At 40.9% G+C, this 27858-nt stretch overlaps 1 protein-coding gene across 8 annotated transcripts in view; it reads right to left on the reverse strand.

Moving 5' to 3' along the window:
* The window catches only part of MTUS2 (microtubule associated scaffold protein 2), a 494370-nt gene that overhangs the window by 381048 nt on the left and 85464 nt on the right, over positions 1-27858 (reverse strand). For 2 of the 8 annotated variants that reach the window (XM_067713576.1, XM_067713573.1), the window contains one exon: positions 14443-14576. The exons of the other annotated variants lie outside the window; for them this stretch is intronic. The gene's annotated coding sequence lies outside the window, so the exon portion shown is untranslated. The remainder of the gene's footprint in view (positions 1-14442; positions 14577-27858) is intronic. 8 annotated transcript variants of the gene reach the window in all.

Below are 27858 nucleotides of genomic sequence, written 5' to 3' on the forward strand. Positions count from 1 at the left end.
GTCTTGGTGGGGAGACGCCAGGTCTTGTTGGAATGCTCCACACAAAGGTGGGAGCCCAGCCTTGACGCAGGGGTGGGGCAGAAAGAAAACCAGAGGACCACTGGTGCTGCAGCCACACTGCACTGACATGGAAGACATCCAACCTGGGGAGAGAGAGAACCCCAAGGGGGGCTGGGAGTGGAGGTGGCAAAGGCTGGTGAGGACTGTGGCAGAGATGGTCTGGTTCTGGAATCAAGAAAACTCATCAATGCCCAGAGCACAGCAAGGCGTCCAGGCTCCCATGGCTTCCCCAGGCAGCAAGGGAGCATGCCACCCATGCCTGTGCGGGTCCTCTTAAGGCATCGGACTGGGCTGCAGTAGGCACTTGTCTGTCCGTGTCAGGCCAAGTGAGTGGTGGAAATGTGGTTGGGATGAGAGAGTGACAGAGTGCCAACTACAACCTGACCACAGATGCAGGCACACAGGAATGATGGGGACAATGGCATCTGGAGGGAGGGAGGTAAGAAATGACTGGCTTGGAAATTAAGCCCACGTTTCAGCAGTGAAAACCATCTCGTACAGGAGCATCAGTGTTCCCGGACACGGACACCTAGAAAACCATCATATATGTGGGTCACACTGAGCCCCTCAGTCATATCAGAGTCCTTTTATGGCAGCATCATTAGGCTATTTATAGTGAGCAATTAAAGACAGCCTAAGTGGGCCACCACACTCCGATCTGGCTGGCTCTGGCTGGTGTGGGGTAATGCGAACAAGATGAAGCCTTTCTCTAAATGCCATGCTACACAAAAGCCTTCTCTAGATGCTTAGAAGTCTGCCTTTCGTTCGTATTCGTATGTTATTTTTAAAGGCAATTTAATTATTCATGGGATGCAGTCTCCATAATGGGAGCTACACTGTGGGAAACGTCACAAAAACTGTTCAATGCCCGGCAGGAGGCGGGCACGTGGACGTAACATGGGGGTAGGAGACGGTGTGGGGGGGCATGGGGGGCACAGTCTTTGGACCCAAGCAGACCAGAGTCAGAATCGCACGGCTGCACAGAAACCATTACACAGGGAAAGTCAGCCTCTCAAACCTCAGCTTTCTTACCTGCAAAACCAGGACCTATCAACTGACTTTAGAGCCCTTTTGTATAGAAAGTGCCTAATGAATTCGGGTACCTGGCGATGCTCAGGAAATGGGAGCTGTTTTAGGGACAGTCAACAGGGCACATGAGAAATGAAGTCAGGGCTACGAAGAGACTTCTGGATATACTCCACCACCGTCGAGGGACACTTCCAGAGACAACTCAGCCCCCTGTGTGGGTCCCTCGTGCTAGGACCCTACTCGGCTCACTCCTGCCTAAACCTGACCACTCCCTCCCTCTCCTCACACATCCGCTCCTCCAAACCATCACGCATACACGTCTGCGTCCGTGGCTCGAGGTCCTGGAAGGCCGCTCCCCAACCCAGGCCCCAAATATCTACCTGCTCAAAATCATACCTGTGCTTCCTGGCCCTACTCAAACGAGATCTGCTGTCTTCAAGGAGATGCCCAGCCCGATACCTCCCCACCCAGAATCTCTCGGCACTGGCCACCTGCCAGGGTGGCCACAGTGAGAACATCAATGCACGCGTGAGCACCTCCCCCTCCTGATCCAGTCCAGGTACGTTCATTTAGAACACGCTGCCAAAGGCTTCGGGTGCACGGGATAACGGGAGAGAAACTAACGGAAGGCAGCAACGTGATTTTGGCTTTCAGGACAGAAAGCTTGGGCAGTCTGTATCATCTGCAATGCTTTGAAATTAAGAAGCGCAGTGGTTAAGAATCCGCCTGCCAATGCAGGGGACAACACTTGATCCCTGGTCTGGGAAGATTTCACATGGCATGGAGCAACTAAGCCCATGCGCTGCAGCTACTGAGCCCGTGTGCTGCAACTACTGAAGCCCGTGTGCCTAGAGCCCGTGCTCCGCAACAAGAGAAGCCACCACAATGAGAAGCCCGCGCACCGCAACAAAGAGTGGCCCCCGCTCACCATAACTAGAGAAAGCCCGCACGCAGCAATGAAGACCCAACGTAGCAAAAAAAAAAAAAAAAGAAAAGAAATGACTCACTGGGATCTTAACTCAGACGTGTCAGCACACACAGTGAAGCCAGGAAACGAGCTTTCACTGTCACATTCACGGAACTACACTGAAGACAAGCCACTGGGAATTTGAGTCAAGATTACACATTTTTCTGCAGAACTTACTGGCAAGTGGCACAAAAATTCTTCCACATTGTTAGCAAAAATGCATGTGCTCTGAAAGTTCTTTCTTCCCCTGAAATTTTAAGGAAATGGGTAAAACAAATAGACTGCTCTCTACCAATGAACCTTAAATGTCACTTTGTCGTATATTAAAATTTTACTTGCACCTGGATATTTCTGGAGTCTCCATTCTGTCTCACTCTAGTAGCCGTTATGGTATGTTTTCTTCTCTGATGAGGGAAGTCTCAACTCTCCCTTCAATATTTTTTTGAGTTTAAAAACAGTGCTGGCAATGTCAGCTGTCTATTTGGAACAAAATAATTTTCTTACACCACATGTAAAAATAAATTACAGATAAAGTAAAGGCTAGATGCCAACAATAAACTCAGAAACTCTTCAGAGAAAATCTAGGGGACTATGTGTGCAACCTAAAGACGCGTGGACACCTTATCTCCCTCTGAAAACAAAGAAATATAAAAGATGTATTTTGCTATATGAACTTCTAAAACTTTTATAGAGCAAAAGGTATCATAAGCAAGGTGTACATAAAAACAATAGATTTGGAAAATATATTTGCGATAAAATGTTTAAAATAAAGTGCTAATATCAATAACATGTAGAAAGCCCTCTTAGAAACAGATACAAAAAAGAAAAATAATTCAATAGAAATATGTGCCAAAACATATGAATAGGAAATTTGCAGAAAAGCCATGCTCCAAAAGACCAAACATAGGAAAAACGACTCAAATGCACTCTTTCCATTCAGACTAGCAAAAGTTATAAAGATGATTAACACCTATTGCTAACAGAAATGTCAAAAAAAGACATTCATAAATTGCTGGTGGCAGTGTAATTGTTACAGAAATTTTGGAAGCAATCCAGCAATGTCTATTGCTAAAAATACACTGATGAGATTTCAACTACTATAACATTTTCTTAAAAAAAAAAAAAGTGCAAAAGAAGAGATGTACAAATACGTTTACTGCACTGCTATTCCTAACGGCAAAAAAGGAAACAAAATGAATGTTTATTAATAGGGTAACAGTTGAATAAATAAAGATGAGTCCATACCCATACCATGGACTACAGCCATAAACTGAATGAATGGGAACTATACTAATGGAGTCGGAGGTACTTCTATGAGGCGTTGCTGAACGGGAAAATTAACACAGAAAAGTGTGTTTAATATGACACCAGTTAATAAAGCAAACAATTACCCCCAAATCCTTATATATTCGTATGTTTATATGTTCATATATGGTTATCTGGGCAAAGAGGAAAGCACAGGAGGATACACACAGGGTAATTCACGTGGGTTATTTAGGGTGACAGAGGAAAAGTAAGTGAAAACAGAAAGAGAAAAAATCCCAAAGAACACCCAATGTGTATATGATCTCATACCTATATATTTATTTAAAAAGAAAATTTTTAAAAAGAGATCGGATTAGATCTGTATCTAGCAATTTGCAGGGATATACACGAACTGCTGTTAAATTAAAAGAACAAACTGCATAATAATGTGTAAAAATATTCTGTTTGGATAAAGACAAAATATCACTATATTTATAAATAAGCTGACACATTTGTTGGAGCAAGGAGAAAGATTTGGGAGGCTATACACCAGGCTATTAACAGTGATTATCTCAGGAAGGTTGTGTTGGTTCAGAAAGAACATTAGATCAGTAACTTTGCCCATATATGATCTTTGTACAGAATTGCTTCAGATACTAAAGCAAATATGTTTCACGTCTATAACTAAAAATAAATACAGAAATTTTGTTTTCTACAAAAGGAAAAACAAGTGTAACAGTGACAGGGAATAAGAAGTACTTCATGGAATTCTTTTTCGAATTCCATCCTAGCATCTACCACTGGTGCATACCCACATAAAAGTTGCATTACCTGCTTGTGCTGCACATACACACTCCATCACTACGCCCTGCCCTTCAATAAACACCACTCCACCCTAGCCAGTAGCAGAGGCTCTATCAACTGTTATCATTTGTTTGTCGATATTATCTCCAGGTCAGATCCTTCATCTTGGTTTCCTAATCATGGTGCCTGGCTTTAATTTTTTTTTAATTAAGAGAATGTACTCAACAGACTAGGAATGGAAGGAAACTACCTTAACATAATAAAGGCCATATATGAAAAGCCCACAGCGAACATCACACTCAGCGGTGAAAGAATGAAAGCTTTCCTTCAAAATTAAGGATAATTTAAGGATGCCTGTTTTCACCAATTCTATTCAACATAGTACTGGAAGTCCTAGATGGAACGATTAGGCAAGGGAGAGAAACAAAGCTTCCAAATCAGAAAGGAAAAAGTAAAATTATCTCTGTTTTCAGACAACACGCTCTTATATGTAGAAAACCCCAAAGATTCCACACACAAAACAAGCAAACAGACAAACAAAAAAGACCTGTTAGAATGAACAAGTTCAGCAAAGGTGCAGAATTCAAAGTCACACAAAAACCAGTTGCATTTCTGCACATTAACAATGTCAGAAAAGAAAAGAAAATCAGAAAAGGAAGTTAAGAAAACAATTCCATTTACAATCGCATCAAAAAATAAAATACTTAAATATTAACTTGACCAAGGAGGCAAAAGACTTGTTCATAAAAAACTGCAAAATGATGCTGAACAAAATTAAAGAAGACACAAATGAATGGAAACACATCCCATGTTCATGGACTGGAAGACAATACTGTTAAGATGCCAATACGACTGGAAGCAATCTCAATCCCTATCAAAATCCCAGGGACATTTTTTGCAGAAAATAGAAAACTCCATCCTAAAATTCATATGGAATCCCAAAGATGAATCCCAAAGATGACAATAGCCAAAATGATCTTCAAAATGAAGAACAAAGTTGGAGGTCTCACGCTTCCCAATTTCAACACTTATTACAAGGTATAGTAATCAAAACAGTGTGTTACTGGCATAAAGACCATATGGATCACTGTCACAGAATGTAGAGTCCAGAAATAAACCCTTGCATATATGGTCAAATGACTTCTGACAAGAGTACAAGAACACTCGATGAGGGAAAGGCCATCTCTTCAACAAATGGTGCTGGGAAAACTGGATATCCACAGGCTAAATAATGAAGTTGGACCCTTACCTTAAACCATATACAAAAATTGATTTGAAATAGATCAAATAAATAAACCTAAGACCTAAAACTATAAAACAGAACACAACATGGGAGATAGCTTCATGATATTGATCTTAGCAAGAATTTCTTGAATATGACACCAAAAGCAAGGCAACAGGGTAGATAATTTGTACTACATTAAAATTTAAAACTTCTGTGCACCAAAGAACACAACCAATGAAGTGAAAAGGTAACCTTCAGAATGGGAGAAAATATTTGCAAATCATATAGCTGATAAGGGGTTGATATCCAGAATATCTAAAGAATTCTTATAATTCAACAACAAAAAAACAAATAATCCAATTAAAAAATGGGCAAATGGGCTTCCCTGGTGGCGCAGTGGTTGAGAGTCTGCCTCCCGATGCAGGGGACACAGGTTCGTGCCCCAGTCCGGGAAGATCCCACATGCCGCAGAGCGGCTGGGCCCATAAGCCATGGCCGCTGAGCCTGCGCTCCACAACGGGAGAGGCTACAACGGTGAGAGGCCCACGTACCGCAAAAAAAAAAAAAAAAAAAAAAAAAAATGGGCAAAGGATTTGAATAGACATTTCTCCAAAGAAGATAAACAAATGGCCAACAAGCATACAAAAAGATGCTCAACATCACTAGTCATTAGGGAAATGAAAATCAAACCCATGAGATATCATCTCACACTCATCAGGATGGCTACTGTCAAAACAGAAAACAACTGTTGACAAGGATGTGGAGAAATTGGAACCCTTGTGCACTGCTGATGGGAAAGTAAAATGGAACACCTGCTATGGAAAAGAGTGTAGCAGTTCCTCAAGAAATTAAAAATAGAGTTAACATATGACACAGCAATTCCACTTCTGGGTATGTGTCTAAAAGAATTGAAAGCAGGGTCTCAAAGAGATATTTGCACACCCATGTTTACTACAGCATTATTCACAATAGTCAAAAGGTGGAAGCAATCCAAGCGTCCATCAATGGATGAACAGATTAAAAAAACATGTATACATACAATGGAATATCATTCAGTCTCAAAAAGGAAGGAAAGAGGAGCTTCAAGATGACTGAAGAGTAAGACGTGGAGATCACCCTCCTCCCCACAAATACATCAGAAATACATCTACATGTGGAACAACTCCTACAGAACACCTACTGGACACTGGCAGAAGACCTCAGACCTCCCAAAAGGCAAGAAACCCCCCACGTACCTGGGTAGGGCAAAAGAAAAAAGAATAAACAGAGACAAAAGAACAGGGACGGGACCTGCACCAGTGGGAGAGAGCTGTGAAGGAGGCAAGGTTTCCACACACTAGGAGCTCCTTCACGGGAGGAGACTGCGGGTGGCGGAGGGGGGAAGCTTCGGAGCCGCGGAGGAAAGCGCAGCCACAGGGGTGCGGGGGGCAAAGCGGGGAGATTCCCGCACAGAGGATCGTGCTGACCAGCACTCACCAGCCCGAGAGGCTTGTCTGCTCCCCCACCGGGGCGGGCGGGGCTGGGAGCTGAGGCTCGGGTTTCGGTCGGATCGCAGGGAGAGGACGGGGGTTGGCAGCGTGAACACAGCCTGAAGGGGGCTAGTGCGCCACGGCTAGCCAGGAGGGAGTCCGGGAAAATGTCTGGAGCTGCCAAAGAGGCAAGAGGCCTCTGTTTCTGGGTCCGCAAGGAGAAGGGGATTAAGAGTGCTGCTTAAAAGAGCTCCAGAGACGGGCACGAGCTGTGGCTATCAGCCCGGAGCCGAGAGACGGGCATGAGATGCTAAGGCTACTGCTGCCGCCACCAAGGAGCCTGTGTGCGAGCACTCTTAATTGATATTTAACTGATATTTATAGTACATTCCATCCAAAAACAACAGAATACACTTTCTTCTCAAGTGCTCATAGAAAATTCTCCAGGATAGATCATATCTTGGGTCACAAATCAAGCCTTGGTAAATTTAAGAAAATTGAAATCATATTAAGTATCTTTTCGGACCACAATGCTATGAGACTAGATATCAATCACAGGAACAAATCTGTAACAAATACAAACACATAGAGGCTAAACAATACACTACTTAATAACCAAGAGATCACTGAAGAAATCAAAGAAGAAATCAAAAACTACCTAGAAACAAATGACAATGAAAACAAGACGACCCAAAATCTATGGGATGCAGCAAAAGCAGTTCTAAGAGGGAAGTTTTTAGCAATACAAACCTACCTTAAGAAACACCTCAAATAAACAACCTAACCGTATACCTAAAGCAATTAGAGAAAGAAGAACAAAAAAACCCTCAAAGTTAGCAGAAGGAAAGAAATCATAAAGATCAGATCAGAAATAAATGAAAAAGAAATGAAGGAAATGATAGCAAAGATCAATAAAACTAAAAGCAGTTCTTTGAGAAGATAAACAAAATTGATAAACCATTAGCCAGACTCAAGAAGGAAAAAAGGGAGAAGACTCAAATCAATAGAATTAGAAATGAAAAAGAAGAAACAACTGACACTGCAGAAATATAAAGGATCATGAGAGATTACTACAAGCAACTACATCCCAATAAAATGGACAACCTGGAAGAAATGGACAAATTCTTAGAAATGCACAATGTTCCGAGACAGAACCAGGAAGAAATAGAAAATATAAACAGACCAATCACAAGTAATAAAATTGAAACTGTGATTAAAAATCTTCCAACAAACAAAAGTCCAGCACCAGATGGCTTCACAGGTGAATTCTATCAAACATTTAGAGAAGAGCTAACACCCAACCTTCTCAAACTCTTCCAAAATATAGCAGAGGGAGGAACACATCCAAACTCATTCTATGAGGCTACCATCACCCTGATACCAAAACCAGACAAAGATGTCACAAAGAAAGAAAACTATAGGCCAATATCACTGATGAACATAGATGCAGAAAATTCTCAACAAAATACTAGCAAACAGAATCCAACAGCACATTAAAAGGATCATACACCACAATCAAGTGGGGTTTATCCCAGGGATGCAAGGATTCTTCAGTATACGCAAATCAATCAATGTGATACACCATATTAACAAATTGATGGAGAAAAACCATATGATCATCTCAATAGATGCAGAGAAAGCTTTTGACAAAATTCAACACCCATTTATGATAAAAACCCGCAGAAACTGGCATAAAGGGAACTTACCTCAACATAATAAAGGCCATACATGACAAACCCACAGCCAACATCATCCTCAATGGTGAAAAACTGAAACCATTTCCACTAAGATCAGGAATAAGACAAAGATGTCCACTCTCACCACTATTATCCAACATAGTTTTGGAAGTTTTAGCCACAGCAATCAGAGAAGAAAAGGAAATAAAAGTAATCCAAATTGGAAAAGAAGAAGTAAAGCTGTCACTGTTTGCAGATGACATGGTACTATACATAGAGAATCCTAAAGATGCTACCAGAAAACTACTAGAGCTAATCCATGAATTTGGTAAAGTTGCAGGATACAAAATTAATGCACAGAAATTTCTGGCATTCCTATACACTAATAATGAAAAATCTGAAAGAGAAATTAGGAAACACTCCCATTTACCACTGCAACAAAAAGAATAAAATACCTAGGAATAAAACTACGTACAGAGATAAAAGACCTGTATGCAGAAAACTATAAGACACTGATGAAAGAAATTAAAGATAATACAAACAGATGGAGAGATATACCATGTTCTTGGATTGGAAGAATCAACATTGTGAAAATGACTCTACTACCCAAAGCAATCTACAGATTCAATGCAATCCCTATCAAACTACCACTGGCATTTTTCACAGAACTAGAACAAAAAATTTCACAATTTGTATGGAAACACAAAAGACCCCGAACAGCCAAAGCAATCTTGAGAAAGAAAAAAGGAGCTGGAGGAATCAGGCTCCCTGACTTCAGACTGTACTACAAAGCTACAGTAATCAAGACAGTATGGTACTGGCACAAAAACAGAAATACAGATCAATAGAACAGGATAGAAAGCACAGAGATAAACCCATGCATATATGGTCACCTTATCTTTGATAAAGGAGGAAAGAATATACAGTGGAGAAAAGACAGCCTCTTCAATAAGTGGTGCTGGGAAAACTGGACAGCTACATGTAAAAAAATGAAATTGGAACACTCCCTAACACCATACACAAAAATAAACTCAAAATGGATTAAAGATCTAAATGTAAGGTCAGACACTATTAAACTCTTAGAGGAAAACATAGGCAGAACACTCCATGACATAAATCACAGCAACATCCTTTTTGACCCACCTCCTAGAGAAATGGAAATAAAAACAAAAATAAACAAATGGGATCTAATGAAACTTAAAAGCTTTTGCACAGTAAAGGAAACCATAAACAAGACCAAAAGACAACCTTCAGAATGGGAGAAAATATTTGCAAATGAAGCAACGGACAAAGGATTAATCTCCAAAATTTATAAGCAGCCCATGCAGCTGAATATCAAAAAAACAAACAACCCAATCCAAAAATGCACAGAAGACCTAAATAGACATTTCTCCAAAGAAGATATACAGATTGCCAAGAAACACATGAAAGAATGCTCAACATCATTAATCATTAGAGAAACGCAAATCAAAACTACAAGGAGATATCATCTCATACCAGTCAGAATGGCCATCATCAAAAAACCTAAAAACAATAAATGCTGGAGAGGGTGTGGAGAAAAGGGAACCCTCTTGCACTGTTGGTGGGAATGTAAATTGATACAGCCACTATGGAGAGCAGTATGGAGGTTCCTTAAAAAACTAAAAACAGAACTACCATAGGATCCAGCAATCCCACTACTGGGCATATACCCTGAGAAAACCATAATCCAAAAAGAGTCATGTACCAAAATGTTCACTGCAGCTCTATTTACAATAGCCAGGACATGGAAGCAACCTAAGTGTCCATCAACAGATGAACGGATAAAGAAGATGTGGCACATATATACAATGGAATATTACGCAGCTATAAAAAGAAACGAAATTGAGTTATTTGTAGTGAGGTGGATGGACCTAGAGTCTGTCATACAGAGTGAAGTAAGTCAGAAAGAGAAAATCAAATACTGTATGTTAACACATATATATGGAATCTTAAAAAAAAAAATGGTCATGAAGAATCTAGGGGCAAGACGGGAATAAAGATGCAGGCCTACTAGAGAATGGACTTGAGGATACGTAGAGGGGGAAGGGTAAGCTGGGACAAAGTAGAGAAAGGCATGGACATATATACACTACCAAATGTAAAGTAGATAGCTAGTGGGAAGCAGCCGCATAGCACAGGGAGATCAGCTCGGTGCTCTGTGACCACCTAGAGGGGTGGGATAGGGAGGGTGGGAGGGAGGGAGACGCAAAAGGGAAGAAATATGGGGACATAGGTATATGTATAACTGATTCACTTTGTTATAAAGCAGAAACTAACACACGATTGTAAAGCAATTATACTCCAATAAAGATGTTAAAACATAAAATAAAGCATTTAGTGATTGGGAGTGAAGAAAAAAGGAAGGAAATTTTGACATAGTCTGCAACATGGATGAACCTTGAGTACATTATACTAAGTTAAATAAGCCAGGTGTTGAAAGGCAAATACTGTGTGATTTCACTTGTATGAGATGTGTAGATTAGTCACATTCATAGAGACAGAAAATAGAATGGTGGTTGCCAGAGGCTGGAGGGAGGGGGAAATGAGGCACTGTTGTTTAATGGGGATAGAGTTTCGGTTTTGCAAGATGAAAAGAGTTCTAGAGTTTGGTTGCACGACAACGTGAATGTACTTAACACTACTGAACAGTACACTTAAAAATGGTCAAGATGGTAAATTTTATGTTATGTGTATTTTACCACAATTAAAAAATTTTAAAACATTAAGAGAATGGGATATTGTAATTAAAAGATAACAAGGTGAGTGAGGTATTGGTAAGAAGTGGGGCTAGAAACTGAGAGAGGCTGAGAAAACCCAAAAGTATACTAAAATCCAGGGCCCCCAGGCAGGAGAGTAGGTCCCATTTGGAATAACCGAGGTGCACATTAAACTCATGCCCAAATCATATGCAACAGAAAAACATTCCTGCTACTCAACGTGAAAGCCTGGTCATACTCAGTGGATGGGAGAAGGGATGTCAATATTCCATCCTGGGGAAGGCCAGTCTTCCCATAAAATGGAGAGAAGAGCCCCGTCCTATGCAGCCAAGATTGAAAAACAAGTTGTTTGCCTCATTTTAAAAAAAAGTTTGAACATACATATCCTACTACCTTGTTGGGAAAGTTAATAAAGCAGTCTTGTTCAGGCTTCAGAGGCAGACGCAGGCCTCTGCCCGACCTGTGACCCTGCCTGGACTGCGCGGCCTGCTTGCACACCTAACAATTGCTGCTAGCAAGTCAAGCGGCACTTACCATAAGAAAGGGAGTGGGTCTTGGAATTTCTTGAGCCCTGGGGACCTGGCTAGTCCCCCAGGGTCTGGAAAATCTTGTGACTCACCTGGTGAAATTAACAGCATTGTTACAATTGAACGAGAGCTGCATTGTTGTGTGCAAACTGATAATATCAGTTTGCAGCCTGGAATTATAAACGGAAGCCCCCAGGACTCCATTCTGAAATCTCACCTGTGGGGTGGACGCACGGCCCAGGGCCCTTCCCAACTGGGGCTCCAGAGAGCTGTTACCCGGGACTTCCCAGCTGCCGTTTGGATTTGGAAGTAGGGGTGGGCCCAATGCGGTGATGTATACCTTGTTATGTTTCTCTAATAATCTTACTCCTTTCCTTCTAATGATTGCATATTAAAATTCAGTTAAATCACCTTTCATTAAAGGGTTGATTAAAGCTGTTTATTTGTGTGAGATGAGCGCTTATTTTGCCAGCGAATCCAACAAGCCCTAAAACTGAAAGCAAGCTTTCAGCAAAACATACCTACACATGTTCTCTTTTATACCCTTTAAAATATACATATAACCTATAAGGTGAAAGAAAAACGAAGCTCAGAGATGTTAAGTGACTTCCAAGATTTACAAGTTGGTCGCCCAAAGGGGTAGTGGGGAGGAGATCCACCCCCCGACCAACCTGTACTCGGGACCTGCACTGAGTTTGTGATGTGAAAGCTCCAGCTGGGGCAGCGGACAGTGGCATCTGTTATAATACAGAGTCAAGCGCAGGCCCAGGAAAAGTTGGTCCCTGTCCTCCCCGCCACACCTGTGAAACGAGCGATGGCTGACATTATCACAGTGAAAGCTACGTGTCTACCATGGTGCTCTGAAATACGTTGCCAACAAAGTCATAAAGCCTCCTCCTCTGACATTTAAACACATGGGAAGCAGCAATTTTATGATTACAGAAATAAGCCATCTTGAGATGAGGAAAAAACCTTAGGAACCAATAAGACTAATTTCTCACCTAACAGAGGAATCCCACCCACAGATTCTCCGGCAGGTAGGAACACTTCTAATTGTAGGGAATGTCACTACCTAACGAGACAAGCCCATGCTATTTTGAACAGCCCTACAGAATTATGAAATGCCTTCCTATACAGAACCAAAAACTGCCTCCCTGTAACTTCTCCCTCTAGACCTGAGCCTTATCTTCTTAAAATAGAGAGATGATTTCAAATGATTCAGGAAACTGAGGATCATTTGGAAACACTCCTACCCACCATGCAGTAACACATTACTTGCTTAGAGGTAAACGTAAGCCACACAAGCCAGTAAATAAACAGTTGTTCCGCGAGTTGGGCACAAATTTCCAGCTCTGAAAAAAAGCTTAAATCCTGGACAACAGGGCAACAGTACAATTATTTTGTTAAAGAAAATTAGTTAACATTATGCTCAATAATTTTGATTGCATAAATATGCTAACTGTGAAAATGATCTGTCATCTTTGAACAAGAAAAAGATGGCCTGTAAATTCTGTTTGAATTTCTAAAGAAAATTTCCCTCTAGGCATAAACAGTACACTTAAAACTAACTGTACTCTCAACCAACCCACTGAAATTTCGAGTTGCCAAGAATCATAAATTGTCCCTATCTCCCATTACCCTCCACAAATTAATATTCGAAAGTTGTCTTTAAATTCTGTATAAAAATTTAACCATGTGGCCAATACATGCCATTTGCTTAAAAAAAAAAAAGTAATAGGTTCTAGTACTTTCTTGAAAAAACAGTGGCATACGTACAATTATTTATTATTTTCCTTTCTCTGATGAAAGATACAAAAAGTAAAATGAAACAAAAAACTGACTTCTCATCTTTTCCTTAAATAGAACATTTAAATTGTCAATTAACTAACAGTGGCAAGACCCAGGAGGTGTTGGTGATACTAGTGCTGAGGCACCAGATTCTTTACATGTGAAGAATATACTTTGAAAATGTTTTTAAGTAGGAGGCTGCTTCAGGTCCACAAGAAGAGCTCACTCATAACTTGTTTCCATCAACAGGCACAAACAGTTTTTTGCAAAGCCCAAAAGATCTCTTGTAACTCTGGTAGATACTTGGAAGACTCCTTTTCTAAGTGAATAAATCACTCACAAACACATTGGATATTAACTTTTTTGGTACTTCATCAAAATAAAATTATAAAATTACACGGACAAAATTTTTTCGTCCACAGTACCTTCTATAAAATCAACACTGGCCCATGCATCCCAAAGCAACAGTCTGGCCCCTGATCCTGAATTCTGTTCAGGATATATAACCATCAATAAGCAGCTACCAAGCAGAGCGCCAGGACTTTGAAAGCATCCCTGGCTTTTGAGAAGCAGACATTCCTTTCAGCCATATTCCTTAATGCCCAAAACATAAAATTCCAGTGAAATTTTAATTAACACATTCAAGGCTCAATTAGGAGGCTCACATAAAGTAATATAAAACCTCATGTAAGCCACAGGTATGAGAGTGAACTCAATCACAATAAAGAAACATTTAGTTAAATAAAAATATTTTTATTATTGCCTATTCAGAGATGTATATAAGTGGCAAACGCAATTAAATATCCCCATAAAATGAAAACTAACTGTAAACAGCCCCAGCATACTTCTTTGCTTAACATCCTATAGTTCCAATTAATTTTATTTCCCCAAACAGTCGCTCACAACCTACTCACATAAATTTTTCTCCATCTCAAAAGAAGTCGGCTCCTTTGGCTGTATCAGCATCCCAGGCAAAAAGGACCATGCGAGTCATACTTGCCCAAGGGCTTCAGTTTTGGACATTGGATACGTGGCTTCATCCAGGGGCCTGTTAGAAATGCAGACTCTTAGACTCTACCCCAGACCTGATGAATCAGACCCTACATTTTAACAAGCTCCCCAAGTGATTTCCAAGCATACTATAGTTTGAGCAGCACTGCTACAGACCGGTGGTTCTCAAAAGGTGGCCCCAGGACCGGCGGCAGCAGCATCAAATGGGAAATGCAAATTCTCAATCCTCACATACAACTCAATATAAAAACAAAAAAAACACCCAATCAGAAAAATGGACAGAAGACCTGAACAGACATTTTTCCAAAGAACACATACAGATGGCCAACAGGCACATGAAAAGACTCTCAACATCCTTAATTATTAGAGAAATGCAGATCCAAACAACAAGATATCACCTCACACTTGTCAGAACGGCTATCATCAAAACATCGACAAATAATAAATTCTGGAGAGGATATGGAGAAAATAGAACCCTTGTACACGGTTGGTGGGAATGTTGGTGCAGCCACTGTGGAAAATAGTATGAGGTTCCCCTAAAAACTAAAAATAGAACTACTACATGACCCAGTGATTCCACTCTGGGTATATAACCAAAGAAAATGAAAATACTAAGTCAAAAAGATACATGCACCCCTGTGTTTATAGCGGTATTATTTACAACACCCAAAACATAGAAGTAATCCAGGTGCCCATCAACAGACAAATGGAAAAGGAAGATGTGGTATATATATATATATATATATATATATACACACACACACACACACACACAATGGAATACTACTCAGCCTTACAAAAGAATGAAATACTACCATTTGCAGCAACATGGACAGACCTAAAGAATATTATGCTTAGTGAAATAAAGCAAACAAATACTGTATGAAATCACTTATATGTGGAGTCTAAAAATAATACAAATAAATGGATATGCAAAACAGAACAGACTCACAGATATAGAAAACTCAGTAGTGGTTACCAAAGTGGGAGAGGGAAGGGCGGAGGGACAAGTTGCGGGTATGGGATTAACAGACACAAACTACTATATATAAAATAGATAAGCAACAAGGATATATTGTACAGCACAGGGAATTGTAGCCATTATCTTATAATTACGTAACAATGGAGTATAAGCTGCAAAAATACTGAATCACTAATGCTGTACGCCTGAAACTAATATAACATTGTGAATCAACTATACTTCAATTAAAAAAAGAAAACCCTGGAGGTGGGGTCCAGCAATTCATGTTTTTTACAAGCCCTCCAGGTGAAGGACCAGATAGTAAATTTAGTCTCTGCGGCCATATGGTCTCTGTCGCAAGCACTAAATCACGCAGCCGTAGCACTAAAGCAGTCGTGGACAAAACATAAACAAATGAGCTTGGCCGTGTTCCAAGAGATCTTTACTTACGGACTCTGGAGTTTGAATCGTATATAATTTTCACGTGTCATGAAACATTCTTCTCTTGGTTTTTAAAAATCATTTAAAAATGTAAAGCCATTCTGGGCTCACGATGCATACAAAGCCAAGCGGTGACCGAAACTGACCCGTGGGCTCTATTTCAGCAGCCCCTGCTTTAGAGGTGAGATGATTCTCCCCAGTTCCCACTGCCCTCCTTTCCCGGCCCACAGGAGTCCTTAAGGTCACGGCCCCAGGATCAACGCAAATCAGAGCCCTAAAGCAACCTAGCCTCTCAGCAAAACAGCAACATTTCAAACACATCCTGTAATTTTGTAGAAACAGCCTAGCTGAGGAGGGGATACCAATTCCCCATACTAATAATGCTCAGGAAATAAAGTGAGATTCTGTTGAGAAAGTATAATAATACTTGTGAGCTTTGAAAAACTTAATTATAAATGTTCAAGGGAGGGAGAAAAGCAAATGAAGCAATCCAAAGGTGTCCACGATCGGGGTCCAGCCCACCTTTCTAATCTTGCTGATCTTATCTACTACCTCTTCCTAAAACCCCGTGCCCCAAATGAATGTAACCGCCCTCTGTTCCCAAACCGCAGATCTCCCCCACTCTCTCCCCATTAGGAAGGCCCTGCTCCCCAAGCCCCGTGTGTCCAAAACCTGCTCATTCCTTGCTGTCCGGCACAAACACAAGTCCTCGAAGGAGCACTCCCAATCCTCCAGCTACAATGAATCCCTCTGCAGTCTGTCCTTGTGTTTCTGTTCTCCTGATTATCACATTCTATTCCTTATTTGTAGATTTTTTTATACCCTGCACTAAATGATAAGCTTCTTGAGCATAGGAATATCTCACTCATATTTCTTCAACACGTTTAGTCCCCTAGCAGAGGGACATAGTAATGGTGACTTGCATATTTTCTGAAATGATTTTTATTTCATGAAAACAATATAAAATTACTATAGAAACAGCAGCAGCAGCTACCATTATTGACACTTTAGTTATTGTCAACGCTTTAACAAAACTTCCTTTCAGGTAGGAATCCTTGGGGCTCACGGGACCCACATCCCGCTCGGGTGATTCTTGGCACTCAGGAAAGGACGCTGAACTTTGGTAAGATCTTGCCACAGCCTTCAAGGGAAAATGCAGAGGGATCATTCTTTGATACAGCGTGGGTTAGAGACCATCTTCTTCCACAAATCCTTGCGTTAATCCCAACTCAACCCAACCATTGCGCAGTGGATGGAGAGGGAAAGACGTCGTATGTGGGAAATCCAGCTACTTTCATCAGGTCCAAATAAGCATGGTCTTTAGGAAGACTTTTCATAATCTCAGAATGCAGTGATGGAATGAAGTGACAATAATGTACAGAAAGCACAAAGTAAAAAACAAAATCAGAATTATTTATTCCGACTGGCGGCTAATTGAAGAGCCATGATTTGTTAGGGCATTAGTATTTCCTAGGTCCTAGTTGAAAAAGAAGGAAGGGAGCAAGGGAGGGAGAAGGGAGGGGAGGGAAGGAGGGAGGGAAGGAGGGAGGGAGGGAGGGAGGGAAGGAGGGAGGGAAGGAGGGAGGGAAGGAGAAGGGAGGGAAGGAGGGAGGGAGGGAAGGAGGGAGGGAGGGAGGGAGGGAAGGAGAAGGGAGGGAAGGAGGAAGGGAGAGAGGGAGGAAGGGAGGGAGAGAGGGAGGGAGGGAGGGAGAGAGGGAGGGAGGGAGGGAGGAAGAGTGAGGGAGGGAGGTTGTTTAACTAAGGCTAAGGGTAAAATGACAGGCTTGAATATCAAGAAGATATCTTAATTTACCTTGAGACCCACTTTGCAAAGTTCATAAGTAAATTCCACAATGACTCAATACAAGAGCATCAAAGTGGATACTCAGGCAGGAGGAGAAGCAATCGGTCATGCGAGGCCCATGGCAAATGCAGCCCCAATGGGAAGGAGAAATTCAGTAAGGGCAGTAATATAAGTGAGAGTAGCCCGAAACTTTCTAAACAAGAGGGAAATAAGCAGCCTGATCTATGAAAACATGTGTTTTCTTTAGCAGAGCTGATTCAAATAGGCATGGAGTTCCTTTTCCGTTGCCTCCTATAATAAACCACATAACCCATGAGCAGACAGCAATAGGAAAAATATATATGGCAAAACTCATAGGCTGGCCTCAGGACAGAACTTAAGGGGAAATGATTAGCTGTATGAATAAAATGGCTTGTGCAGTTTTCATTATAGTTGTATATTTGTAATGCACTTATAACTAATAAATAATTAAAATAAATAAATATGTTCCTCAATGGGGCAATTTTAAACACAGTTATACTGCAGTCTTTATAAACATGAATAATCATGGACAGATGGATGGCCATTATTATTAGAGTGATTCTGTTTGTTTTCATTTTATAGAAAACCCTGAGGAATAGGTTGGGAGACCTCTGACAATCTGCGACACATGGTAGATTGAAAAGGGGCTTACTCTCTATGAGGGATGTTTCTTACGCCCTGTAAACCTGGGTTTCCTCATGTAAAATGTAGTTAATATTAATACCTACCTCACAGGAATGTCGTAAGCATCAAATAAGATGAGACATGACAAAGGTGCCCTGGAATAGTAAAGCTCTCTACAAAGAGAGTCGTTTCCACAGGGGAATAGTTCACATGGAATGAATGAAGGGCAACAATTTAAAACTGCTGACTAATTTCTGTAAATGCTATTCCACTTAAACTAAGTGATAATATCTGAATTTCGAAATGTTTGAGAAAATTGCTAATTATTCTTTACAGCAACCTCCCCAAAACGGAACCATTTTCTGGTTACATAAATGATCCGCCTAAAGGCAAAATGCCAGAACATGAGACACAGCAGGTGATGCTACTGGATATATTCAAGGAACACTTCAAACGCCAGGCAAGTCATCTCCTCAAAACCCAGCCACCACCTCCTTATGGTCCACTGTAGGGTTACGTTTGTGAATTACCACCGCGTACAAAAGTCCTATCCCCTTGTACCCTCAACCCCACTCCTCAGCGTGTGCCTGTGCACACATGTGTATACACACACACACACACACAGAAATGTCAGGAAAAGGAAAAGCAATTCTAGCTAGGCCAGTTAATTGAAAGCATCTTCCACCTGCAAGTTATTTCTAGCTTTCTGAGTCTTCCAATCAATAAAATGTCCATAACAGAACTTTTTCTTAGAGCTGATACTTGTAGATGAACATGGCAATATTAAAGTACACAAACATGAACCTCAAAGGATGATAACACTGCTACAGAAGATCCTTCCCACTCTCGGTGGCTGTGTACTGAACGCACCCCTGAATCAGTCATCATCCATGACGTATACAGCAGGCTTTCAAAGCACTACAAGGCCAGCACATACATTTCCTAAAGATACACATCTCCTAAGTGAGCGGTGTTTTCAGTAAATACCATGCCAGCCCGGACCTCAGTGACAAGCTGTGTCAGACCACTGGGGAGACCTATGGAATCATGAGTTTCCACTTCGAAACAAACATAGAATTCATTTTTCAAACAAATATAGAAAGAGAACTAAGTAATCATGAGTTTTGATTTACAAACACAGAAAGATACTTAAAATGTTTGTGGCATAAATAAACAATGTTATATCGGACATAAGAAAAGAAAGAGCAACAGAACAGAACTGATGACTCAGAAATAAACCTCATTATATATAAAAATGTAATACGTGACAAAGAATCCATCAGCAGGAAGGAAAACATTAATAAATGGTTTGGCAAGTACTAGCTAGTAATTTGTGTGTGTGTGCGTGTGCATGTACACACACACACGCACACACACGTATGGATGTATATATGTGTTTTACACACAAATATATCTGTAACAAATATCTGTTACGTGGATGTGTAAAATTCAGGCACCCCATTCTAGATATACAAAATTAATTTCTGACACCATTTTATACTAAAAAATATAAAAATAAATCAAAATTGAAAATATCTCAGGCTCTAGAGGTGACACTTTCTATGCTTAGAAACTACAAAGGAAAAGAGGCACAGGCACCTACATAAAAATGTAACACCTCGGCTTCCCTGGTGGCGCAGTGGTTGAGGGTCCGCCTGCCGATGCAGGGGACACATGTTCGTGCCCTGGTCCGGGAAGACCCCACATGCCATGGGGCGGCTGGGCCCGTGAGCCATGGCCACTGAGCCTGCGCGTCCGGAGCCTGTGCTCTGCAACGGGAGAGGCCACGACAGTGAGAGGCCCGCATACAGCAAAAACAAAAAACAAAAAAAAAAGTAACACCACTGCATGTTTGAAAAAAAAAAGACTACGAAAAATATTTTTGCTAAATATGAGTTTTTGTAGGTAAATTGGTAAAAGAAGCATTAACTCAAGAAATAAGCAAGTCATAGATAAAAAGCCCTCTCGAGTGTCCTGTAGAAAAAGCTCCTTAATTGGCCATCGTCCGCCCTTAGGGCCCAGGCTATGCTTTCCCTTCCAGTCTCATCTCTTGCAGCCGGGATTCCTGCCACACCGAACTACTTAAAGCTCCTGACTATCTCCAGGTGAGTCAAAGCTTCCAAAAGCCCTATGTCTTTGTGCTTTCACTGTAGTGGAGTGGCCAAGCTCCCCATTCTCCCACCGGAAAATTCATCTTTCAAAACAGTGCAAGCCTCACCGGTACCAGGACACCTGCCAATGCCTACCTGTATCCCCATATGCTGACCTGCCCTGTCCAGCACTGTCCAGAAGGGCTTTCTATGGTGACGAAGATGTCCCGTATCTGTGCTGTCCAGCATGGCAGCCACTAGCCACATGTGGCTATGGAGCACTTCTCAGTAGCCAGTGAAACTGAGAAAGTTTATTTTAATTTTATTTTTAATTTTACTTCCATTTCAATGTCTATATTGGGTGGTGGCTCCCCACATTAGACAGCACAGCCATCTAGACTGAGGCCTTCAGGAGTTCCCTAACTTTGTCTTATTTATCTCTGTGTCACCATCACCAGCCCAATGGCAGGTACATGAGTGGAAACTTGGTAAATGTTTTTGAAATGAATAATTTTAGGTTATCAATTATGAACCAAACACTCTGAGTACATTCAATGTATCATCTACCTGACCCTTAAGATGACAGTATGAAATACCACTTTATAACCTCTGCTTTACCAATGAGGAAATGAAGGAACTAAGAGGGCTGAGCAAGGTGTGGGCTAAATGTGTCCCCTCTCCTGCCACATTCATATCTTGAAGCCCTAACCCCAATGTAATGGTGTTTGGAGATGAGGCTGTTGGAGGTGATTAGGCTTAGATGAGGACATGAGGGTGGGGCTCCCATGATGGTATTAGTGCCCTTCTAAGAAAAGGAAGAGACTGAGCTCTCCCTCCCTCCATCATGTGATGACACAGCAAGAAGGTGGCCGTCTGCAAGCCAAGAAGAGAGCCCTCTCCAGGGAAATGAAACTGCTGGTGCCTTGATCCTGGACTTCCCAGCCTCTCGACTGTGAGAAGTCAATGTTTGTTGTGTAAGCACCCCCCAGTCTATGGTATTTTGTTGTAGCAACCTAAGCTGACCAAGACAACTAACTTGCCCCAATCACACAGCTAGTAAATTTGGGAAGGGATTCTAAGCAATAAGCCGAAAGAATAATTGTGGATATTATGTTGATTTCACTATGCTTCCAAGCTTTTTGTGATACAGATGTGGGAACTTTCTAATTTACATTTCTTTCTTAAGTATCTTTATATTAACTTTTTTATATTAAAGTATAACATACATACAGAAAAGTGAATTAGATAGTTAAATGAGACAACACAAAGTGAACCCCAAAGAACTACCACCCAAATCAGAACCAGCACTCTGGAAGCCTCCTCCAGTGCCCTCCCACACACCCCCAACCATCTTCCCTACAGACAAGCTCTCCTCTGACATTTTACACAAGAGATTTGTCTTGCCTATTTTTGACCTTGATAACAAGTGAACTCATACACTGTGTACTCTTGTCTGTCTGGCTTCATTCACTCAACACTGTGAGGTGTGTCCCTGTCATTGTATTCAGCAGCAGCTCTACTGATTACCGTACAGGATTCCACTGTAAGAATACACCACGGGCTGCTCATCTGTTCTCTTACTGAAGGACACCTGGGGCTATTAAGAATAATGGTGCCATCCACTTAATCTTTCTAGACTCTAGTTTTCATGTCTTTAAAATGGAGATATGATTTACACCAAAGTGTCGCTTAAAGTATTGATCAGGATAACACACAGGGTGGGCAAGGGGGGTGAAGGGAGTCAAAAGGTACACACTTCCAGTTACAAAATAAACAAGTCATGGGAATGTAATGTATAGCATGGTGACTATGACTATAGTTAACAATACTATATCGTGTACTTGAAAGTCACCAAGAGGGTAGATCTAAAGAGTTCACATCACAGGGAAAAACATTCTGTAATTGTGTATGGTGACTTATTGTGGTAATCATTTTTCAGTGTATACAAGTGTCAAATCATTATGTTGTACACCTGAAACTAATATGTTATATGTTAATTATACCTCAATTTTTTTAAAAAGATAACACAAAATACTGAGCATGTAAGAGGGAATAAATACATGGTAGCTCTTATTCAATTAAAAAAATAATAATGGTGCCACGAACATCCTGGTATGTCTTTTGATGCATGTATGTGCCACACTTCTGCTGGTTATATTCCTAAGAAAGGAATTATTGGACTATAGGACCTGCAAATATTTAAATTTTGACTAACAGTTTTACAAATTGGTGTACCCATTTACACTCCCACCAGAGTATGAGAGTTCTAATAACCTCCAATGTTGTCAATACTGATATTTTTGTCTTTTTAATTCTAGTATTTGTGGGGTATGTTTATTGGTACTTCATTGTGGTCTTGTTGCATTTTCCTGAGGACAAATGGGATTGAATATCTTTTCTTTATTTATTGGCCATTTGGATACTCTTTTTTTGTGAAGGATATGTCAAGCCTTTTGCCTACATTTCTACTGAGTTGTTGTTACTGCTTTTTAAATGTTTAGTTATTTAAATATCTGGATATAAAGACCTTTATCACCTGCATTTTACAAATATCTTCTCTCACTCTGTGGCTTGCCATTTCAAACTCAATCATCTTTTCCTAATAAGCATAATTTCCTCATTTTAATGTAGCCCAGTATTTTCTAAAGAGACTGATAGTGACTTTTTAATATCATATGATGAAATTTCTACTTTTAGTTATGTCACTTTTTTCTTTATAGCTGTCTTTTTTAGTTACCTATATATTTAGAATAGCTACCATTCTCTCTTTACCTCTAGCAATGATCCTTATCTCTAGGTCTACTTAGATAATAGTGACATAGTCACACTAGCTTTCTTTTGGTTAATGTTTTCATGGTATACATTTTCAGCCATTATTGTTCAAATATTGCACCTTTCTCCCTACTACCTTCCCTCATTTTCTGGGACTCTAAATACACGTACACTAGATTGTCTTACAATGTCTCTTATGCTCCTTTCTGTTTGGCATTTTTTTCTAATTGCTTTTAATTTCCATGCCTCAGCCTGGACATTATTTTAATCTATTTTCTAATTCACTATTTCTCTCTTTAGCTGTATCTAATCTGCACTTATGCCTACTCTTGAGTTCTTAATTGCAGTTAATTTTTTAGATCTGGGTTTTTTTTATACTTTCTTATAGTTTCCAGTTCTACTCCTTTATAGTTCTAGCTCCAGTCCAATTCTCCAACTTATGCCTGAATATAGTAATCACAGTTATTTTAAAGTCTGCGTTTGATAACTCCAATAACAGGGTAACCCCACTACATGTTCCATTTCTTTTGTCTGTTTTGTCTCTTGGTGTTCAGTCAATTCTTGTGTCTTTTTATACTTAATTTTTTTTTAATTGAAGGCTAGAAACTATGCATGAAAACTGTTAAAGATAACTTGAGACTCTGAAGAATGCTATCTTTCTCCAGAAGGGATTTTACTTTTGCTTCTAGCAGGCAGTTAGAGTACGGAAGATTGCTTAATTTAATATGAGATTGTGCTAGGCTTCTGTCTTTGCAAGGGCTGGCCTATTTCCAGCTCAATCATATTCCTAGATTATAAGCTTAAGGTATTCCAAATAAAATCATGATGTGTTTATTAGCGCCCCTCTTTTTTTGGTGGGCTCTGAACTGCGTTTTTATTCTCTGCCACCCATGAGTCTTCTAGAAGCTTGGCTCAGCTGGAACAAGCATATGCTTCAAGGGGAAATGTGGTGCCAACAGTCAGGCTCACTCCTCTGGGATCTGGGATCCACAGCCCTTATTGCATTGGTAGCTCTCCAGTGCACTTTGAAAACAGTCGTTTTTTTAAATTATTATTGAGGTGAAATTCACATAAAATGAAATGAACTGTTTTAAAGTAAACAATTTAGTGGCATTCAGTACATTCACCATGTTGTGCAACCACCACCTCTATCTACTTCAGAAACATTTCCATGTGTGCAAGAGGAAATCTCATACCCATTAACCAGTAACCTCACTGCCCCCTCCCCCAGCCCCTGGAAATCACTAATCTTCTATTTCTATGGATTTACCAATTTTGGATATTTCATAGAAACGGAATCATAAAATATGCGACTTTTTGTATCTGGCTTCTTTTGCTTAGCATAATGTTTTTGAAATTCATACACACTGCAGCAGGTATCAGTACTTCATTCCTTTTTATGGTTGAATAATATTCCATATTACATATATATCATAACTTGTTTATCTATTCATCTGCTGATGGACACTTGAATTGTTTTCACCTTTTGGCTGTTGTTAATAGCACCACTCCGAACATGCACGTATAAACACAGGTTTTTGTTTTGCTTTGGCTTTTTTTTTTTTTAGTTTTTCTATTTTCAGCAGGTGAATTCTTTTACAACAAATCAGTCCACCACTGCCAGAAGAGCTCAAATTTAAATTTATACTTGAAAAAATACAATATAGAAAAAATTGATCCTGAACTAGTTACTAACTGGAAGGCTTATTCTTTAGAGTATAAAACAAATACTCAACTTCAAATAATTCGACAAACATTTGGAAACTGCTTTGTTGGTGCTTTTTTAAGACTATAAGCTTTCCTTAGGGCTAAATACGGAAACAATTAGTAGTGTAAAAACCAACTCAGCCCTAGATACATATGCTATACAAATTAAAATATGAAAATTCCCTTTTACACAAAAAATAAAAAGATAATCTTAAGTAGTTCCCCCTTTATTTCTCAAGCTAAAAATGCCTAGTTTTCAGCTCTATGTTACTCCTACATTTAAAAAGTACTACAGTGGCTATAAGGACACTGACGTTTAAAAATTAACATTTGACAGAAAAGAAATAACATCTTAACACAAGGAATATTAATTGGGCACAAGTAACCTAGATTCCCGGCCCAACTGAGAAGCTTATGCATAAGAATGATGAAAGCTAAATGTAAACTTTATAAAAGACTATAAAGTTTAAGAGGAATATGAAATAGAACTATGAAAACAGACTTGCCCAACAAAGAAGAGAAAGATGGTTATAAGACTGTGCCAGATGACTTTGGTTAATTCCTGAAAAGTCTAGAAATGTGAAAATAGAATAAAGAAATTACAAGTGTAGAAATCTGAGATTTCACAGCTTATCTTATTACTCTACACCCACACTATTGAAACAAGTGCCAGGTTCATTTGAAAAACACAATATTAAACTATGATCACTTATATGGATTCCCATTTTAAAGTAAATAAAACTATCTCAGATGCTTTTCAACATCTTAAACTGAAAGTTTTAGTAGCCCAAGAAACCCACTGCTTATTTAGTCTCTAGTGAGAAAGGTAACAGGGATTAAGCAAAACCCTTGGCCTTTTTGTGGCTTTCTGTGCCTCGATTTCTCCAATAATAAATTCCTTTTAATTTCTGGAACTGAAGACCCCATACAGGATGTTTGGGAGAAACTCGCAGTTGTGTACTACATATGCTAGTAAGAAAGAGAAATGAGCAAAATTATTTTTAATATAAAATGTCAGTGTTTTTGTTTCCTCCACACTATATCCCCGAAAAACTCTAACCTTCTTTGTGATATACCAACTACTGGCTTTAAAAAGGGTAACGGGCTTCCCTGGTGGCGCAGTGGTTAGGAATCCGCCTGCCAATGCAGGGGACATGGGTTCGAGCCCTGGTTCAGGAAGATCCCACATGCTGCAGAGCAGCTAGGCCCGTGCGCCACAACTACTGAGAGTGCGCTCTAGAGCCCGCACACCCAGAGCCGGTGCCCCAAGACGAGAGAGGCCACCGCAATGAGAGGCCCGTGCGTGGCAATGAAGAGTAGCCCCTGCTCACCGCAACTAAAAAGAAAGCCCTCGCACAGCAACGAAGACTCAATGCAGCCAAAAATAAATTAATTAATTAATTTAAGAACAAAAAAGGGAAAGAAAACATTCTTATTGTTCTGACTAATATCATAAAAACCAGAGGATAGAGATATCCTTCTTTTACTAAATCCTTTAGGAAAACATAAATACATTTTTAATGAAGTCAGGCATGTTTAACAGTAAATCAAGCTTTAATTTTCATATTCTCAGAAGCCTGCGTGCACACGGGGTTGGATTAGGGAAACATCCTTACTCCTGGGAATACGGGACCATTGGATAAACAGGGAGGTGTGGGTCAGTGGTTAGGCATCCACCAAAGTTGCTTTTCTTTTCAGGGAATAAGGTGGCTAAGGCCCCAGGCCATCCCAACTCGATGCCTTCTCCCCGGAACACAGTCCAAGCCCTTGCCTTCTGTCCTAGGGATTAGCCGACCCAAGTACTGGCCCCATAGGCCACAGGAGCCTCTGCTGCCCCTCAATCGAAGCCAAACCCTGCAGCCACGGAGAAGGCAGCTGCCTCCTGCACCCAGGCTCACTCTAGGCTGCTCTCCCAGGGCACGCGGCATCCGCCTTCACTGCCCCGAACGGCCAGAACATGCAGCTTGGCGCCATGGTGATGTGAGCCTGGGAGTCCATCCAGTGGTTTGACCGCCTTCCTCCTCCTGGGCACCCACCCTGTTCCTCTGGTCTAAAGCCACAAGAATCTGATCCCCTCAATTCTCCCTCAACTCAAACTCTGCTCCTATAACAGCCCCCCTTACGGGGAAATATATACATCTATATACCATATAGATATAGAAAGTCATGTCATATTCTTATAGCACAAAGGAGCGAACTAGAACTACCAAGCAGGTGAAGTCACATGCCACCCTGAAATATTAACAGATGGGCCCCCTCTTCCTTCTCCACTCTTCCCTCCGGCACAGGGTCCCCACTCAGGCAGCTGGGCGTTCAGCACCACCTCAGGATCGGTGTCCCAGAAGAAAGCAGAGACAACCGGGTCAATCCTTGGCCTTGGGGTTTCCAAAGCCTCCGGGGCCACAGGTGGACATCTGATGACGGAAAGATTAGCCTAGCACTCGGCATACCCCCTCCACCAACGTTGCGGGGCGGGACAGAGTCTCAGCACGGAGGGAGGCGAAGGGAAAGCCAGGCGTGGGTCGGTACCCTGGTCCCCAGGACATTGCTCTCTCCCTTCGCGCGGGCCACACTGGGCACCCAAGGCCTCCAGCAGCAGCTCATCAAAAGGCACGGGCGCCCAGGAAAGGGAGAAAGCCACACCACCACTTTCTCAGCTGTGAGTCAGACATCCCTAAAGACTCCTAGAGATAACAAGCGCATTTGGAGGCAAAAACTAGGTCAGGACAGAAGTCAGAAAAATCTTTTTTATCTCCAAGTAAAACACGTAGCCAAGGGAAACCCATATTACAATTGTAAACGGGGAAAAAAATCACCTACAAAAAATCAAGTTGACTTTCAGGCTCGCAAGCGGGGCTGGAGCTGACAGGGGTGCCGTGTGCTCCACCTGTTTTCCTGC

The sequence above is a fragment of the Pseudorca crassidens genome, chromosome 18 (genome assembly GCF_039906515.1).
Source record: "Pseudorca crassidens isolate mPseCra1 chromosome 18, mPseCra1.hap1, whole genome shotgun sequence".
In the NCBI taxonomy this organism is placed as follows: domain Eukaryota; kingdom Metazoa; phylum Chordata; class Mammalia; order Artiodactyla; family Delphinidae; genus Pseudorca; species Pseudorca crassidens.